Source organism: Furipterus horrens, unplaced genomic scaffold (assembly GCF_987537825.1).
Source record: "Furipterus horrens unplaced genomic scaffold, mFurHor1.1.pri manual_scaffold_4, whole genome shotgun sequence".
Lineage (NCBI taxonomy): Eukaryota > Metazoa > Chordata > Mammalia > Chiroptera > Furipteridae > Furipterus > Furipterus horrens.
The window spans coordinates 64,436,244-64,455,114 of NW_028327174.1; the positions used below are offsets into that span (position 1 = coordinate 64,436,244).

Consider the following 18,871-nt stretch of genomic DNA (forward strand, 5'->3'; position numbering starts at 1 on the left):
TTCATCACATCATCGAGACTTAGAGTCAAAACCTAGAAATAGATGGGACAGAATTTCAAAATACAAAATTCAGTTGAATTTTAGGGGTAAAGCCTTCCATGAACAGAGCCAGTAACTTCAGTCAGGAAGGACTGAGTAAAAGACTATGAAAAGAGCTGTCTATAAAAACACAAATTCATTCTTTCATATATGAACACCTTTTAAAAATTATAATTCACAGCAGTTATGCCAGGGTATTATATTTAAGTAAAGTTGATGTCTTTCTAAAATTGCTTATGATTTGTCTTAAGACAGTAAAGAGACCAAGGTTTACCCATTTTGTTAAGTTAGCAGCCCTCCCAAGAAGTTAAATTTGAAGTGAAATAAAAAGAAAAAGAATTTAGAATGAGATCACAGTAGAAATCAAGCTCTTACTACCTCCTGAGTTTAAGTAGGATTTTTAGTTACCCCAAACAATAAAGAAAAATGCTTATATACAAAGATAAATATAATATAGTATATATGTACTACATTTCTAGCCATTAAATTTGGATATTTTTTCAAATAACTTGTATAAATGTATATTTTGAAAAATAAAATGCACTTTCTAATACCAATTAAATAGAGATATCAGCTCTAATGATTCTGAAACTTACTTGGTTCATTATTAATGGGAAATTTGAGCTAATTCCCCTGTATTTCAACTAATGCCAAAAGATGTGAAATGATTTCATTTATAACTCAAAGCCTAGAGTCACTGCAAGTAAAACAGTTTTAATGATAAATATTGCAAATCATTAGTGCTATCAGTCTACATGTCTTCGTAGAGTAGATACATTCTAACACAAACCAACCTCCACTGATTGCAAGTATAAGAGTAGCCCTCCCAAACAACTATTCTCCTTGTTAAAGTTTCTCTTAATAAACATGAAAAGCATCAGACAAATGCTATTTAGTTTAGAGTTCACGTCTGTCTCATGTCTCATGGGTTTTTCTTCTAATGGGAGAATTTTCAAGTAACCATGAGAGATTTCTTTATACGAATAACAGGAAAAGGAGATTTTAAATCTCTGAGCTGCTATGAAGCTCATGTACTTTGAAGATACTCAAACACTTCTGTAAATATCCCCAAATCTTTCCCATGTGAGGCAAGTCTTTTTTTTTTTTTTCTTTCTGAAGAGTTTATTATTACCTGTCAGCAGCGAGTGACACATTTGATATTTGGCTTCATTCCTAGACCAAATGTAAAAGTCGTCTCCAAAATGAATTATAGAGGAACTCGCAGTGCAAACTGTTTGACTGAACTTCATTTTTTTAAATTTATTTTTTTCTCTTTACATGAGCAAAAGCTCAAATATCCGAGGGAGCCATTTTAACAACTCTGCTCTTAAGTAATAATTAAAGCTCCTGCTAAGAGGAGTTTTATGTCTTTATAAATGTCAGCCCAGTTTTAACGAATCTGAGCTGCTTCTCAGCAGCTCTAACAACATATCCAGGAAGAGATAAAATTTTGAAATATCTTTTTGCCACTTATACATATATAAATCATGGGCCAAAGTTAACACCCAAATCAAGTATGTACTTTTTATTAATTCTTGAACCAACAATTAGGGCATGCATTCTAATAAGAGAACTTCTCCCACATTAGATGATGTTCAGGCTGCAGAAAGATTTAAATATCTGAAGTTCAATTACCCTTAATTCTTTAAGAATATGATTTGAGAATTCATAAATGTGATTTGTTCCTGTTTATGGAGGTTTTTTTAAAACATACACACAAACCTGTTTTTTTTCTAAATAGATACTGAAAGTAGTGGGTTATTTTTTTATACAAAAACAAAAAAACAAAAAACCCCACCAAAATATGTCTGGCTCTATCAGAATTAATAAGTAATTATGACTCTTTTGATTTTCTTTGGGTTGATAGGCATAAGGGAAAAATAAGGTGATGGAAAATCCATGAAGCAAAGATTTACTGATCACTGGCTGTATGCCATATGGTGTACAATGCAAATACAAATATAAATAAGGTTCAGGTTGCACCCGTAATGTGAAATCTGTGAGGGAACAGATAAGCAGATGAAATTAAAATGAAAAATTACAACGATATAGCAAAGAAGAGAGATGCTCAGGCTAGGTGGTGGGGCAGGGGCAGACAGAGAAGACCTCCTCAGGAGGCAGGAAGTACATGACAGGACAGGCAAAGGCCCACCAGTCAGAGGGGAGCTGAGACGCTTAGGGTGACTGGTCCCAACATGTGAAGAAGAGAAGGATGAGAAATAGGGCAAGAAACCAGCCAGCTCATGACTGGCCTTTAATGACTCAATAAAGAGTTTTGGTTTGATCTTGAGAGCACTGGAAGCCCCTGAAGGATTTTAAAATGAAGAATTCAGATTAATATTTATATTACTTACTCAAACAAGTGTGGTGTAAAGGAGGGCTTTATGGGACTAGCATTTATTAAACACCATTTTACACCAGGCTCTACTTACATTACCTCACTGAATCCTCACAACAATCCTAGATATCATCCCCATTTCATAGTTGAGGAAAGGGGACTAGCTGAAAATTCAATGGTTGCGCAAGATCACACAGGCGGTAAGTGGTGAGATGGGAATTAAAATGCCACCTGGTATAAGCCATCCTCCATTTTTTCAACTGTGTCAACATGTTGCACAAAATGCAAAATGAAACATGAACAATGTATTTGTAACCTGTTCCATGACCACGGATGCTGCTCTAAATTAAAACCTAAGTCATAGTGTTGATGCAAGAGGGCAATCTGTGGAATGGGGCCCCGGACAGGAACATTACTTTCCACACTACGCAGGAAGGCAGATATATGGAGAAACCCCAAGTGCTTTCAATATGGACTTTATGTCCCATGACACTTTGTCAAAAGAAATTATTTACCCTCAAATTTCAGTATCAGTCTTTGCCAACATCACCACTATGTGAAGTAATGTTAACAAGCAATTCTTTGCAATCTGCTTTATTTTATTTTATTTTTATTTTTTGGTGTGTGTGAGGGCAGGAATGGTGTGGAAGGCTGAGGTCTAAGGAGAAACCACAATGGTATTCAAATGTCTAACTATATTACTAAGTCATTAAGATTGAGTTGGGCCCTGGCTAGCATGGTTCAGTCGGTTGGCGCATCATCCCATACACCAAAATGTTAGGGATTTGATCCGCAGTCAGGGCACATACCTAGGTTGCAGGTTTGATCCCTGGTCAGGCTGTATAAGGGAGGCAACCGATCAATGTTTCTCTCTCACATCAATGTTTCTCTCTCTCTCTCTCCAAATAAACTTTTTTTTTTTTTAAAGAGAGATTGAGTTGGGCCCTGGCTGGGTAGCTCAGTTGGTTAGAGCACGGTCCTGATAAGCCAAGGTTGCGGGTTTTATTTCTGCTCAGGGCATATACAAGAATCAACCAATGAATGCATAAATAAGTGGAACAACAAATCAGTGTTTCTCTTTCACTCTCTCTTTTCCTTCTTCTCTCTCTCTAAAATCAATAACCAAGGAAAGAAGGAAGGAAAGAAGGAAGGGAGGAATAAATATTAGGCTTCACCAGATGCAACTGTAGGCACAAGGCACATTATCAAACTGGTCAGATGCTGTCAGTCACTTTCAGGACATCTCTGTCTTCTGAAAATAAAACTGCTCTCTAAGAAAGTTGGTTTCAAAAAAATTGCCTTAAGAGTGTTATATCTGGAATCAAGCAGATCAAAAACACACCTTTGTATTATTTGCTTCTTCTATCCTAAGTTGCCACTTTAGGGATTCAATACTCCCACTTTATAGGTAAGAAAACTCAGGGTCATGAAGAGAAATAATAAGAACACTTCCATGGAGTTGGTAAATGTCAGGCTCAGGGTCTTTGGATCCAAGCCAGTTTTTTCCCCCCATTTAATCTTTGTTGTATTTTTCCATTACCATTTAGTCTCCTTACACTCCCTTCCCCCCAGCAATCACCACACTTGTCCATGTCCATGATTCTTTCCTTCAATATCTCCATCCCCTCACACCTCCCCACACACTAGCTGTCATCCTGCTCTCTATCTATGAGTCTGTCCCCATTTTCCTTGTTAGTTCAGTTTGTTCATTTGATTCCACATATGAGTGAAATCATGCACACAGATCACTTAATGCTTTACCTTCAAACTTCAGAAGGAAAAATTAATAATGTATTTTCGAAAGTCAAAGCATTTACAAACCAACAAGGAGTTAGAAGAGGCCCTCATTTACACATTTTTCTACAAGGATATTGTAGATTATGTCATTCTAAAGTAGCAAAAGAAAAGGCCCTGGTTCTCATTATTCCCAACACTAATAACTAAATATAAATACACAAATAAAACAGCATGCTGAAGATATGAATAGAACTATCTAGAATGCGTTAGAGCAGTGTTCCCCAAAGTGGGTGCTGGAGAACAATGGTCCTATAAAACACTCTATTGTTTCAATAAATCTATGAAACACTAAATACTTTATTCTCTTCATGCATATTCCTAATGCTCTTTGGTATATAAAGGATTTGATACTGTAATGTAAAGAAACCCATTTGGCCTTATTTAATTCAGAGTGTTTGACAACAATAAAAGTGGAACAACAGAAGTGGTTGAATTTCAGTGACTGACATACCAGAGCATTTCACGAGTATAACATTTCTAAATGAAACTCCATCAGAATATGTAAACCAAGAGCCAAACCAAACCATGGATCTCATATGATTTCCACTTAATATCAGTTTTCACATAAAAATAATAATGATTGCCTACTATGAGCCAGGTGTTCTGCTAGACCCATGATGCTAAGGAAGTTGAAACTGGCGTACCAATCACAATGAATCTGTAGTAGTAGCTTACACAAGCACGGTGTGCAGAGATACTATGGGGCTATGCCTCGTCGCTGAGAGAAGAAGTGCTATGGTTGATTTTTAATGACTAATATCTGCCACAGATGCAGAATTTAGATTATGTGCCACATATTTTCCATTCATCAACTGGGTCCCAAGGATACATAAACGAATAAAACTGTAGTTCCTGGTTTCAAGGAGCTCATTTGTGGAATGGAGGAAGTGAGGCATCTAATTCTAACACAGTGAGAGAGGAATAAGAATAGGAGGCCCTAATACAAAGAAGAGAAGAGTGATGAGCTAGCTTCAAAGATTAGAGGATACTTGACATAAGTCTTGAAGGATACGCGCAAGTTCATCAAGTATGCAGAGGACAAAGTACCAAAGTCAACACTATGGGCCGAGGCAGCATTAATATAGAGCATGGAAGTGTGAAGAAGTACAGCACTTTCACAGGGCTCTGGCTAACTCATCTTCAACAGAGCACAGGCTATGGAGTGGACAATTCCCACCCTTTCTTTGATCCTATTTTCCAAGGCAACCCTCTCAACAATCATCACATGTTTTTTGTTTGAGGTTTTTTAAATGTATTTTTTTTCACGTTCAGTACTGTGAAGTTATTCAGCATAAAGAAAGAGATGTTCTGTTTAATTAAATAATATGCTTAGTAGAGGATTAGTACATATGCAAGAGGTAATTTTTAGTCTAATTTTCAAAATGATTCATATGCTCTTAAGTAAAGCAAAGCTCAACATATTTTATAATATGGCACTCTTACTGCTTCTTTGTGATAATTTATTTTCATGACCCTGAGAAGTCGCATGACTCTGAGCTTTATATGTTTAACAAATTATGATATACTACTGAACTACTCTTAAAAATAAAAATCACTCAAATTGACTTGTTTTTTCTTGTCATCTTTGTCCTTTTGCAGACTGCAGACTATAGTTTTCCCCTAGATAGAACACTAGCTAACAACTCTGCTGTTTTCCTGGGAAACAGTTCATTTTCTTAGAGAGACAGATGGGGTAAAATGAAGTGGTCAAGAGCACACTTTTGAAAGTGTATTCAGACAATAAGCAGACTCAGTTCATAACAGACTTCTTCCAGAGGAGCTGTCATCTCACCTCTATCCTCTTTACATTTAAAACAAAATCCTCTACTCTAGCGATTTCAACTGCTATGCCACAGAATTTTTAAAATATGCACTACCTATTTGGTCAGGGGCACTGACTTTTTTTCCCTTCAATTGTCAAATAAAACAATGAAAACTGTCAACACAACAATAACTGTCTGGTGTGAACACCCTGCCTTCAACCATAAATATATAGGCCATATAATAGAGTTGCATCTTATTGCTCATGTTGCATAATAAGATTCTTCCTGGCTCATTTTTGGTTCCAGAAATCCTTATATACAAGTATAGGCACCTGATTTTTTTTTAAAGTCACTTTGGAGCAAAAAGGGTAGGTAGTTACTATTATTTTTTATAAATCAATCAAAATTATGCCTATTTTTTTGGTGTGCTGTAGAATTTTAGCAATTCATTTATGTGTGCCATGAGATGAAAAAGATTGAAAATCACTGCTTTACTCCAAGGAGAAATGAACTGGAAGCAAAATTAAGAATGAAAAATGAGCTAGTGATATTGAGGGACACATGAGGAAAGTACTGATTGAAATGGAAGAAAACCTCAGACCTGATGAAAAGATCTAGTACTTTAGAGTTAATCCGGTGTCTTTATTGTTGATGTTGGCTGTGGGGGAACTTGGTGTATCAGAGCTCTTCCTTTAAAGAGTAAGATAATGCTGATTGACAAGTTACCACCACACCCTACAAGACTGACCATTTTGACCTAGTTTTCCTATCTGTTACCCAGTCCCTGTGAATCTGTGTAGGTATTTCTCCCTAACAATTTCTACTACACCTTATATCGTCGTCGGCAGCCGTCCGTCTCGAGAGACGATGGTGTAGCTTCTTAAGTGTCTATCTGCACCGCCGAGAATGGCTGTGCAGTCCGACTCGGGAGTGACACGGCATCTGTCTCCTCCCGTGTTGAATCGACATCTTGCGATGACGCTGGAGTGTCCTCTCCAGTGAAGCTGAAGCTACAGAGCCTGGGCAGGGTGATATGGAGGGTCTGCTGTTGCCCATGCAGCAGACCCCCCCTCTCTTCGCAGCTGAAGGGTCCAAGGGAAAGACGGAGTCGATACAGCTTGGCTTCAGGTGCGCCGCAGGAGTTGCCGGTATTGACTACAACGTCAAACCGCCTTAGGGACTCCGGCTCCGGATTTTCTGTCGGGATTTACTCCCTTAGCCTTTCCCCAGAAGAGGTATGCCGCAAGGCAGCGGAGGTTTTTTGGAGTCAGAGTTTTCCTTCTCTGATGTACCCTGACTGGAAGATCGAACCAGCGACACTTAGCTCGCAGGCCGACGCTCAATCCACTGAGCTAAACCAGCCAGGGCCTTACACCTTATATACTACTTTGTATATTTAGGAATATGAGCCATATTTTGGAATGTGTATTCACCACTGATATCAAACAAATCAGAAGTGAAACCACTTTTTGACTAAATGTAAGAAATTGCCTGGAAATAACAAAATAAAGCTTAAATATTCCCTGCATTTTCTGAAAAAATATCAATATTAGCCATCAAAGACCAAGGCCATTTAGTTCTTTTAACATCACTGTATAATGCACAGTGTCCTCAGAAGAAGTAGTTTTATTTTTGCCAATGACATACAATTCTGCTACTATATCATTATACATATTTACTATGCAGTTCTGCTTATAGGTATGTACAATACATGAATTAATAAATGCTAATACAAAAAGCAAAAAGACTGAATGGACTAATTTTCTTGAACTGAGTAGCAATCTTCCTACATACAGTAACAAAAAAAAATAGATGCAACGTCCTTATCTTACTGAGATATCTAATTCCATCCTCTGTGGGAGACTCATCATGGAACCTAGATGAAACAACCACTCTCATATAAGTGTAGGTAATCACAACTATATTAACCCCTGAAAATGATTTTGGACAGATCAGCATCAACCTGGGCAATTCCTAAAAACAGTGGCGCTGTGGGTTACTCAATGTCCTGCTGAATGCTGACTTGCAAGTGGCACCTGACTGGGTGTGGGACAGAATACTTGGATTCTTAGCTCTCCTTAGCTGAGCACTAATAGAATCCTATTCTATTACAAAGCCCCATTGCTGCCCATCTTCAGTCAGTCCCTGTTGCCTCAGGATAGCAAGCCTCCATTATATCTTCAGGCATCCTGATGTAGAAACTCAGGGGAGACACTGCCAGGCAGATAGCATTGCTCTCATTTTGGAAGTCACTCGTAAGTCCTTAACTTACAAACTTTCCAACGTTTCCATTTTAATGTAAGGCACTCAAATCCTTGGTCTAGAAATCAAGCCTGTTCTTCATTAGCTATAGCAGTTTATAAGTACAGATAACTTATTGTAAGAGCTCAGGCTTTGGAGCCTGACAGAGCTAATTTAAGCTTTAATTCACCTCTGACCGACTGTATGAATGACTTTGTGTAGTTTCCTCTTCTGGGACAGTATTTTCTATTTCTTAGAGTCATTACAAAGATTAAATGCATATCTCAGCCCCATGCCTACCAAACACAGGCTTGTACCTAGCACATCCCTGGCTTAGCACCTACATTGCTGGATTGGTCATTTGGTTTTATGGCCTTCCCTCCCCTGACTATAAACTCCCTGATGGCTAGCGTCCTGACTTGGCCATCTCTGCAACTCAAGGCCAGGACACACTGTTTGACACATAGTAAGATATCAACAACTGCTTTACATTAAAGGAAGAGAAGGTACTTAATAATTAGTGCTTCTCAAATTCAATGTTTACATGGTTCATCTGGGAATCTTGTTAAAAAGCATATTCTGATTCATTAATTCTAGGGGATCCCAAGACAATGCATTTTTGACTAGCACCCAGGTATACCCATGCTTCTGGACTACACTTTGAATAACTGGGTGCTAGTTTGCCTGCCTTCCTTCCTTCCTTCCTTCCTTCTTGGCCACCACAGTAATCCATGAAGTAGCAACAGAGAGCTGTTTGTGGGCAGCTCTCTGAGGGACCATGTCCAATACATGATGCAAACACAGAGGGCAGGGTAAGATTAGTGAGGAAATTACATGTTGATATATCTCTATTCTATTAGAGCAAGCTATTAAGTGAACACCAGTGCTAATCATCAGAAAAATAAAAAGCTCCTTAAGGAATGAGGAACAGGTTCACTATACTTCTAGAAGGCAATACTACATAATAATGTGCCTGTATAAGATACAAATTTGTAAATAGTTGACACTTAATACCTTGTTTTTCACAAAAGTGTCATACCCTACATCGTAATGTTAACAGAATGAGTATTTATAATGCATGCCAGAAATGCACCCAGCCACACTTGGGAAAGGAAGCTGTCGTCTGGTTGCCACACAGTGCCATCTGCTGGACAGAAGATGTGCAGCAGGAAAAAGTGCAAGATTCCCAATAGGAATGAAAGGAAATTTTCTGCAGCATCTCAATGAAATTTATGCAAACTAAAGCAACTTCCTATAGATATGCACTACTTTATTTGCAGAAAATATTGCACAGCATCTATGCTCTTTTTCTTAGGAAAGTAGAACAGCTTTATGAAGATAGGTATATTGATGCAGGGCTAAAGGCTGAACATACACAAATCCCATATGGCCATAATGAAGAAAAAACTGTTTCTTTTTCAAAAAATTAAAAAATTTAAAAAAAGACTTTGATTTTTCTGGGCATGTATGGAGTTAGTGACTCTTAGTCAATAAAATATTAGTGCACACTTTTGCAGCACCCTTCACAAAGAGTAGATATAACAAAGTACAAAATTCAAATTCCTAATCTTGTTCAATTATTAGCACAGGTTCTTTCTGAAACCTAAAAGTGGTCAAATTCTTTAGTACAAATGGCAAAAAAACAATAAGGGGGAAAGAAATAAGGCTTATGTAAGTCTTCTTTATTGATGTCTTTCACAGGAAGTGCAACCTGCTCTATCATAGCTAACTTTAAAATGATTTTAAAATTTTCTATGTAAATATGCTTTCAGTCTAGTTGCAAGGGCTGATCGATTCATCCTGCCCTATCCACAACCCTTCAGCGGCCTTCCACGTGGCCCGGAGGATACCCACATCGCCTTGCCTCCTTCCAAGACCAGCCCTGTACGTATTCATGCTAGAGGTTTGTAAGGAAGATGATTACTGCTGCTACTTGCATGACCTCGCTGACAGGCCCTACGGTGTTGTGTGCTAGCGTTTTCAGTGAGGGTACTGTATTTACGGAGACCGCTGCAGTTAGGAACATAGCATCCATTGAAACAGGAAGAAGCGACTGCTACAGATCTAACTGCAAAATCATCCCTTGCTGCTTCCTCAAGTCTCTCATCAGTAAGTAGCGGGACCAATTGTTGAAATAGATACAGGTGAGGCTGAGTCAAGAAATTCAAACTTTGCAACTGTCCGGGCAGGTTCAGAGTACTGGGTGAATGCCATTGAGTTTGTTCCTGGGCAGCCCTACTGTGGCCATACTGCCCCTTCTTGCACTAAAGCACCCTTGCAGGGCTCAGTGAGCAAGGAAGATTCAGAGGAGCAACAGGCAGTGGAAACAAAGCAGCAGCTTTGCCCCTATGCAGCAGTTGGAGAGTGTCACTGTGGGGAGAACTGTGTGTATCTCCATGGAGACTCCCATGATCACTGTGGGCTGCAGGTCCACCGTCCTGTGGATGTTGCCCAGAGATCATGACACATAAAATCTTGCATTGAGTCCCATGAGAAGCAAGTGGAGCTCTCGTTTGCTGCCCAGCGCAGTCAAGACAAGGTGTGTGGGTTGTGGTCTACAACAAATCCAACCCCAGTGAGCGCAGCTCTGGGATCCTCTCCAACGGCAACTGCACCTATTGTCTCAAGTGTATTCGGCAAGTGGAGGAGGGTAATTTGAGAGCAAGATCATCAAGTCCAGCTCCGAATGCCGGATCACATCTACCTTTGTCGTTCCAAGGGAGCACTGGGTGGAGGAGGAAGAAGAGAAGCAGAAACTCATTCAGAAATACAAGGAGGCAATGAGCAACGAGGTGTGCAGGTATTTTGAAGAAAGATGTGGGAGATGCCCATTTGGAGGGAACTGTTATTACAAGCACGCATGCCCTGATGGCCGTAGAGAGGAGCCGCAGAGCCAGAAAGTGGGAACATCAAGCAGATAGTGGGCCTAACAAAGAAACCACTCCTGGGAGACCACTGAGGAAAGAGAGAACAGCACCCCCTTTGACCACAGTGAAAAAGAGGTTGTCATCCCCTTTGAGCTGGGCTAGATGTTGCTTGTGCTTTTGGCTGCAGGAGAGGCAGGACCTGAGAGACTGTGAAGATCAATGGGACTTGTTTCAGGATGAGCCGGAAGACTTGTACAGCTCAGATCTACAGCAGCGGTGGGCGGCGTGGGGTCTGGCCTGCCGAGCCTCAGCCAGGCGCTGCCCGGAGCGGTGGGGCAGGGCCCGGGGCTCCCTCCCAGGCAGGCTAGGCACTCCACGTGCTGTCCTAGTAACTTTCACCCAGGGCCTGTCTTCTCACCCCTCACCTTTCCCCAAGAAATGTACTGTTTTCTCTGGTTAAAAAAATTACAAAAATAAATGTTAAAGTTAGTTTTTTTGTAACATGAATTTAACTGTCAGACAGTAAGTGTAGATTTGTTGCATCATCTGCTTCCGACCAGATTCACACAGTGGGAGAGCATTGTTTATGGACTTCCATGTACTCATTTTGAGGACCCTGGGTTCAAAAGTCACACCATTGGCCTTGCTTTGGTACCCAAGAATAGGAGTGATGGGTGAAGGATCTGGACTGTGCCAAGTAGCCTTCTGCTACAGATTTAAGAGGTGGATACTTGGGGTTTCTGGTCAAATCTGCACATCTGTGTCTTTACATCTGTTCCCTACCCTGCAGTCCCCACCCTGTGCTCTTGTTCTGTGGTTTGGGTCTCTTGTTTAAGTGCACACAAGTAATAAACTACTGGGTATCCATAAAACAAATTTTTAAAAGCTGATCACTTAGGTCTGAGGCCATCTTTGATTTTAAAGAATTAAGCAGATGTGTGGGTTTAATGGACATATTAAAAATAACAATTAGTTCTATGAAATACCTACTCTGGGATGTTAGAAAAATATATATATGAACCAGGACCTTTCAGGCAATTTTCTGTGGAGGATCTCAAAGGGCATTACTCAATGACCCTCAGAATGGCTTTATGAAAGTTTTTCTAAGATTCATAACTGGAATGTATGAATAAAATATAGATCAATAAAGTATCTTATCGTTACTTTAGAGGAACATTAAGTGAATTACCTGAGGTCACAAAGTCTCAATGACAAGGGAAAAAGAACCTGGAATGCCCAGATTTTAGTTTAAAACACCTAAAGCACTTCCTCCCACGGAATACTTCTTGGGGGACAATCCCATAATTAATTTAAATGGCTTTCTGGGGCACATTAATTATGTACAGCAGGCCACTCAAAAGGAGAAAATGGCTTTTTCGTTGCTCAGAAGTGGGGCTGGTTTCCTCGTAGTGAGACCAGGAGCACTGAAAGGACCTGGAAGGAAACACCAAGAGGGCTGGCAACATAAGGGGGACATAGGTTTCTCATCTGGCTGTCTTGTAGCATCCTGTGGAATATCCTTAGTAGCCTGGGAAATGTGACCTTTCTTTCCAACTGTCAGCCTCGGCCCCACCCTCTCCAGGCCTTCATCACCCTTAGAACGCCCAGCTGTATGGTGAGGGACTGGCACCCTGATTGATCTCTACGGAAGGTTAAGGCAGCATTACTCTTCCCTTCCTGCATCCATAAGAATTCCCAAGATGCTGCATGTATAGAGTAAGAGCAGAGTGGGCTTTTTGAATACATGATAATCTAATATGGAGTCCCTGTCAGCCATGAGAGTTATGTCAAGAGCTGTATCAAGACTGAGCTAATGGGGTGTAATAGGAATGCTCTTAGGAAGGGCCCAGAATGCCCAAAACCACAAGCTAGACCCTTGGATAGGACTCTAACTGGACACCAATATGAATGGGAACTCTACACCGTGTGTGCTCTTAAGAACTCAGAGTTTCCACTCCACCAGATTCTGCTGCCAGTGTAGCCACCTGGCTTGACTTCAGACCAATGCCCACCTCTCCATCTGTGCATGCCGGTGACCAGGACTTGGCACTTGATGCTGGCTCTGCTCACTTCTAGCGGCGGTAAACTCCCCTTGCATGTGACTCCATTGACTTATGGGAGAAGTCTCCCCTAACAAACTTGGCATTGTGGAAAAACACAAACATGTGTGAGTAACTCCTGGCGGGGATGTTCCCTCACTCATGACACTGCACTTTCCACCAAGCTGAACCAGTTTTTTGAGCCAGCTCTTGTGATATGATGATAAAAATTAAAATATGAAACATGGTACTAAGACTTAAATATCAAAACAGAACAAGTACAGTAAAGTTGGTTAGGAAAAGGATCCTTGATAATGATATGGCAACTGCTCAGACTCAAAAAAAGGAGAATGTTCTTTTGTTATATGCACTGAAGTGTAGAACCAAAATATGACTTTACCCACTTGAACTGAAACCAGAGCTGATTGCAACTTTCTTTTATCCCCTTTTCTAGCCATCAGATTAAGTTACCTACTGTCCCCTAAAGCATATCTGCATTTTCAAGCACCACTGCAATTGTTCCTATCATTCATCCACTCATTCATTCATGCATTGGATAAATATTTATTAAAGCCAACTGTGTCTCAAGCACTGTTCCAGGTGTTAAGAATATAGCTGTGTACAGAATAACCAAGTCCCTCTTCTGTGGAGTTTCCTTCCGAGGGGTGAAGTGGAAGATCAATAAATAAACCAATAAGTCTATACCGGGGATTAATAACTTACAGGAAGAAAGATAAAGCAAGGTAAGGAGACAGAGTGCTGAGGGAACTGTATTTGAGTCATCAGGGACAGCATTTCTGATAATGTGACAACTGAACCTTATGAGAACAACTGAAGAGGTCCAGAGGAGGAGAGGGAGAGAAACAAATAGTTATAGGGAGGACGCATACTCCAAGCAGAGGGAACAGCAACGGTAAGAGGTGTCTGCTTGGCACATTCAAGAAATAGTGAGGAGGCCTGCAGGTGCACCCGTGAGAAGAGGCTGAGAAGAAATGGAAAGGAGACAGAAGGCACAGTGAGAAGATCATAAAAGGCAGAGCTCCTCAGGCACTCTGTAGTAAAGAACCACTTGTCTTTTTTTCCAACCCATTGCAGGTTAATTATTTTATAAAATACAATTAAAATATCACAGCAATATCTACTGCTCTAGAAGTTCCTGCATCTATTTCCCCAGACCCTTTGCATGGAGGTGGAGTTGGGGAGGCCAGGATCAGCACTTTGAATTTTATTGTAAAAGGCCTGTATCACAGAGGCCTCTTTTGCGTCAGACCAAAATGTCCTCCCCCCACTACCTGTCAAGATCTCACTCAATGACATGAACCATATCCACCATTTACAGAGAACACGTTCATGTATCCTGACCTGATCTCATGGCTTCTCCTCCATCCCCACCCAAAAGTAATAGTTTCCAATAAGAATTTTTCTTCTTTTTTGGTACAGTCTTCCTGGCATTCATCTACACTACATTAAGAGTTTTAGTATGTGCCACATCTCACCATATAGTCTGTAAACTCCTGGTTATCAGAGACAGTTTTATATATCTTGTATTTATTATATTAACTTGACAGCCAATACATGTTCTTGAATTGAGTTGTAAACTAGATCTATAAAATTCAGTCATCAATAAGATGATCTGACTATATAAAACAAGTTTTAAAGGCCTGTTTTCAGCACTTTGGAAGAAGTGCTGACATTTTTCAGGCTCCCTTTTACTTTACAGATCAAATCCAGAAAATTATTACTGGTTCAAAACTTTTGTATTTCTAATCTCCCATCTATGGCCTATTTCTTGAAATACATGGCCCACTGGCTAGAACTTGTTACCATCTTAGTGGTATATAGATCTCTTTGCTGATGAAATGTGTTGTAATACAATTTGATCTGTAGAGATGAAGAATTTAAATGCTCCCTTAAAAAGTCAGTGACCAAGAAACAGCATTGTTTGTGTATGTCCCAGACCTACAGTTAATTTTCAAATTAGAAGTAATGACCTGCTATGTTAAATGAGTGGAAGAAAATTAAACACCTGGATTAGGAGATTCTAAGAGCCCAGAAGTAAGTTTAAAATCAAACTTTCAGTATTTTAGCCCAAAGAAGCATGACAAAGTGTTTATTGCTCTAAAATCCAACATGAAAAAGTCCACAGTGATTCTAACTTTATTTTTACTGGCAGAAACATAGTTGGCTGTACAATCTTGAGTGTCCGTCTTTGGACTAAGTCACAGTTTATTGTAATGACATTCTAATTTTTCTCAAAATTACAACTTTCTCCTTTACAAAAGAGGAAAATCTCCTGAGAGTAGGAGGGCAGGCAGTAAGGACTACCTAAATAGAACACGTTTTTGCTGTAATAAAATACCATAAACTAGGTAAATTATAAACAATATAAATTTATTTCTTACAGTTCTGGAGGCGCAGAAGTCCAAGATCAAGGCACAGGCAGATTCAGCATCTAGTAAGAGCCCACCTCCTTGTTTATTGATGGCGCCTTTTTGTTGTATCCTCACGTGGTGGAACAGATGAGGGATCTCTCTGGGATCTCATTTATAAGAGCACTGATCCATTCATGAGGGTTCCACCCTCATGACCTGATTACCTTTCAAAGGCCCCACCTCCTAATATCATCACCTTGGAGGTTAGGATTTCAATGTATGAACACTAAATCTATAGCAGTCAGCAACACATTTTATTCATTACTAAATTGTCCACTCATCCAGACAGCCAGACATCCATCCTGTTCATTATCATATACATCTACCTATCTATCTGTTTGCCCATCCATCCATCCCCCCACTCAGCCACCCACTCATCCACTCACCCACATACCTTACTATCTTTCTCTTTTAAAAAAAGTAATCTTCAGAGGGAAACAAATATCTTCTTTCTCAAGATCAAAATCAAAAGATATGAAACAAATCCTGAGGCATATCTTTGTGCTTATCTTCCTGTATTCCTGGATGATCACCTTTCTTCAGCAACTTTCTAATTTCTGCCTTCTCCACCAACCCACTTTTCTTCTTTCCCTAAATTTAATTTTTTTTTTATTCTGTGCATAACTTTCCATTTCTTTCTGTCACCCTGCAGAAGAAAGTTGAAATGAAACTCGTAACATTTGCTCATGGGGTCTGTGTAAAGCAAGAAAAGAACAAGGAGCAAAGGCCTTCCCTTGCTGGGCCTTCTCTTTGGTCCCCTTCCTGGAGTTGTAACTTTAACTGATATACCAACAGACTTTTCACTTGGTGGCTTCTGTGCCAGCACTTTGCCTAGAGAAAACATGAAAAACCTATGATCATATGAAAATACCTATAAGAAAAAGAGAAAGACCTGCTCCTAGATGATTTCTTTAAAAAGTATTTCATATTGTACATTTTAAAACCCATGACCAAAATTTGGCCTTCTGGATAGATAATGGTGCCCCTTGACTGAAATGCTATAATGCCAGACCAACTTGAAACATTGAGTTAGCTCATTGCTTTCATCACAAATTTAAACATATAAAGTTAAAACATTTGGAGGTTATCTCTGGGCAGGGTTGAAATAGGCAAAGGGTAGACAAAAATTGTCTTACAGTATTCCCTCACTTATCGTGGGTATTATGTTCTAGACTCCTGTGCGAAATAGAAACCTTACATTTATTCTACACTCTTAAACCTACCTAACTTTAACAACATACGTATACAGTACCACAAAATCCCACGATATAGTGAAAAATCCCCGAAAAATAATTAAATATAATATTTTTAAAAATCCCATGATACAGTGAGGTCGCAGTAAGAGAATCGAGATATAGAGAGGGACGACTGTAGTTCATTCATGACACACTCACAAAATGACAAAGACCGGGTGGCTTATAAACAGCAGAAATTTACTTCTTACAGTTCTGAAGACTGAAATCTAAGATCAGGATGCCAGCCTCGTCGGGTTCTGGTGAAGGCCCTCTTCTGGGCTGCCGACTGCTGACTTCTCTGTGAGCTCATATGGCAGAAGGGTCAAGGGAGCACTGTGAGGTCTCTTTACTGAAGGCACTAATCCCATTCATGAGGGTTCCGCCACTCTAGATTTAAACACCTCCTAAAGGCCCCAGTTCCTAATATCATCACCTTTGAGGGGGTTAGGATTTCAACATGACTTGCAGGGAGGACACAAACCACAAACATTCAGACCACAGCAACGATAAACTCTAGAATTAGTTAAAATTTACATGAAGTATACCCTATCAGAACACAAGAAGAAAAAAGTGTGTGCTATTGATCAGAATGAGCAGAAAGAGATGGCGGGGAATCTGTGCTGGTAAACAGTGAAGCAACAGAAGCCCCTGCTCAGATACAGAAAGCGAGAGAATTTCCTTTGGAAATATTATCTAAGTGAGGAAGATAAATGGGTAGGGAAAAGACTCACTGGGGCATTTTTGGCAAGTATTTTATGTCATCTCAATTAATCTCAAAAGTATGATATGTTACACACACAAAAAAAGGTAGGTAGATGTTATTATCCTTTCTGTATGGACAAGAAAATTGTAGTTCCATGAAGTTAGAAAAGTTACTCAAGTTATAGCAGGGATTTTAAATCCAGATACATTTGACTACAAAGCTTATAATTTTTCTACTATGTCACCCTAAGAATAAAAATGTCAACAAAATATAATTGGGGTTGAGGAAAGAGAGAGCAGTCATCTACTCAAAAAATGGTATAACTAAAGAATACAGAAATTAAATAAATGTTTTATTTGAGTTGTTACTGCAGCATTTATTAGGGAGAGCTGAAAGCTAAAATCGTCTTTTGAAATAGAGGTCAAATTAATGTTAAGAATACAAAATGCTCTTCTGAGCCTAACTGTTAGATTGGGCATAAAGAAATCACCAGGAGTGTCTATTATACAATTTAAAAGTCTCAAGCAACTTTAAGATGAAACTGTATAACACTGGGCCAAAATGTACAATTTGTCACTTATACAGTTATCCTGATGCAAGGAGTCTGGAAGGCTTCCAGCATATTTCTAATACAGAATATGGGTTCTGGAGGTCTGGATTGGGAACCTGACCTTGCATGCATGACTAGTAGGCAGACTCTACAACTATGATGTTTCAGACACACCATGGAAACTCTGCACCTCTCATACATCTCTTTCTAGAGCATATGACAGTTATTTACTTAGATATCTCGCTACCCCTAACCAGGCTTTAAGCTGTTTAGCAAGGGCTATTTCTTATTCGTCATGTATTCCCTGACAGCCAGCCATACTGACCTGTACTTAACAGATACTCAATATCTAACTGAATCAACCCCTGACCACAACTACTGGGTGGAAAGACAACTGTGGTTTCTGTTGGGGGAAATACTATTTCACTGATCATAAGAATTCTTTAAGAGATTAGCATCAGTTTGTGGCCAAGAGGAACTTGTGGACATACTTTTCCAACTGAATTGCATGGTGATTGGGAACATGTTTTTCAAGGGAAGAAAACTGGTTCAAAACTATAAACAAGAAGGAAGGATAAATGTATACTTTCTCTAAATGAAAGAAGTTAATATCAAAGAGTCCATTGCAGCTGGCCTTAATTAACACTTTTTCAAATATAAATCATCTGTCTCATGAAGCCATAAAGTATTCCAGATTGCAGATAAGAAGTCAAGCTGATGAGCATAAATGACCCGCCCCCCAAATAAAAAACCAAAAAGGCAAAGAGTTGAGTGGAATGAAATGTGACAGATGTGCTTCACTAAAGACAACAACAAACTAATGATTAAAATACAAAAGTATCACGTAGGATGACAGACTCTGAATGA

The 18,871-nt window shown here is 39.5% G+C and overlaps 1 protein-coding gene and 1 pseudogene across 2 annotated transcripts in view; one reads left to right on the forward strand and one right to left on the reverse strand.

Annotated features, from left to right (window-relative positions):
* GRIP1 (glutamate receptor interacting protein 1) overlaps nt 1-18,871 on the reverse strand; it is a 681,920-nt gene that overhangs the window by 462,490 nt on the left and 200,559 nt on the right. The window lies entirely within an intron of this gene.
* LOC150012108 (E3 ubiquitin-protein ligase makorin-1 pseudogene) lies at nt 10,073-11,505 on the forward strand (annotated as a pseudogene).